A 348-nucleotide genomic window follows, 5' to 3' on the forward strand; every position below is an offset into this window, starting at 1 on the left:
TCACTGAATCCTTTGTAATCAAGTCAGATTTAGAAGAAAAAAAGAAAAAAAAATCCAACATGTCTTTCTTGGATACATATTGGTCTGACATGTAATTTGGCCAATTTAGGAACAAGTCAGTAAAGAGACATTTTCTAACATGCCTCCTTCCTCGTAGCCAAGTCTGACAATGGCTCTCTGCGCCGGAATAATTTAAACAGTGTCCTTTCGGCCGCCGAAGAGTCGCCGATTTGTTTGATGTGTTTTTTTCCCCAGGGAAATCACGTCGATAATCTAGTCTAGATCATGAGAAATGGTATTTAAAATCAAGCTAATTGAAGATTGAGCAGTCAGTTAAGCATGTTGTTG

Source organism: Penaeus monodon, chromosome 27 (assembly GCF_015228065.2).
Source record: "Penaeus monodon isolate SGIC_2016 chromosome 27, NSTDA_Pmon_1, whole genome shotgun sequence".
In the NCBI taxonomy this organism is placed as follows: Eukaryota; Metazoa; Arthropoda; class Malacostraca; order Decapoda; family Penaeidae; genus Penaeus; species Penaeus monodon.